The sequence below is a fragment of the Myotis lucifugus genome, unplaced genomic scaffold, assembly GCF_000147115.1.
Source record: "Myotis lucifugus unplaced genomic scaffold, Myoluc2.0 scaffold_4, whole genome shotgun sequence".
Classification (NCBI taxonomy): Eukaryota; Metazoa; Chordata; class Mammalia; order Chiroptera; family Vespertilionidae; genus Myotis; species Myotis lucifugus.
The window spans coordinates 7,179,235-7,180,105 of record NW_005871052.1 but is presented as its reverse complement, the minus strand read 5'-3'; positions in this window follow the sequence as shown (position 1 = coordinate 7,180,105).

Here is an 871-nt window from a genome sequence, read left to right as displayed (position 1 = left end):
AGTGACCGAAAGGTGGAACAACCAGAATGACCAGTCAACCAGCTGCTATGATGCACACTGACCACCAGGGGGCAGACACTCAACGCAGGAGTTGCCCCCTGGTGGTCAGTGCACTCCCACAGTGGGAGCATCACTCAGAGGGCGGGTTCACAGACACTCGGCTGATTGGGATGAGTGGTGCTCCCATAGCGGGCCGATCCCCGAAGGCCACGTTCCCCCCCTCCCCACCAGTGTAAGAATCCTTTGCACCAGGCCTCTAGTATTATAATAACTATGTATGTTGCCAGGTGGGTACTGGAAATATCAGGGGGAACACTTTTTAAAGGATGTGGTTGTTTAACTAATATGTGAAACTAATATAAAATAAAATTGAATGTAATGTGTAATTTAAAAATAACATTTTTAAAAAGTAAAGTGATGGAAGAAGATATACCATACTAACACTAATCAAAAGTAACCTGGAGTGGCCATATTAATTTCAGACAAACCTGACTTCAGAACAAAGAAAATTATCAGGGATAAAGAAGGGTTTCACATAATGATTAAGAGGTTAATTCTCCAAGAAACCCTAACAAGGTTTAATGTGCATACACTGAACAAAAGAGCATCAAAATATATTAGGCAAACACTAAAGAATTGCAAGGATATATAGATAAATCCAATATTATAGTTAGAAGCTTGAACACTCTATCAGAAACAGACAAATCTGTTGGCAAAAAATTAGTAAGTGCATAACTGAACTCAACAGCACTCAACCAACTGGACATAATTGAAATCTACAGAATACTTCACCAACATAAATTGTGAAGAAATAGTAGAAAGAGGTTGAAGATATGGAGTATATGGGGAGAGTGATCACATAAATGTACGA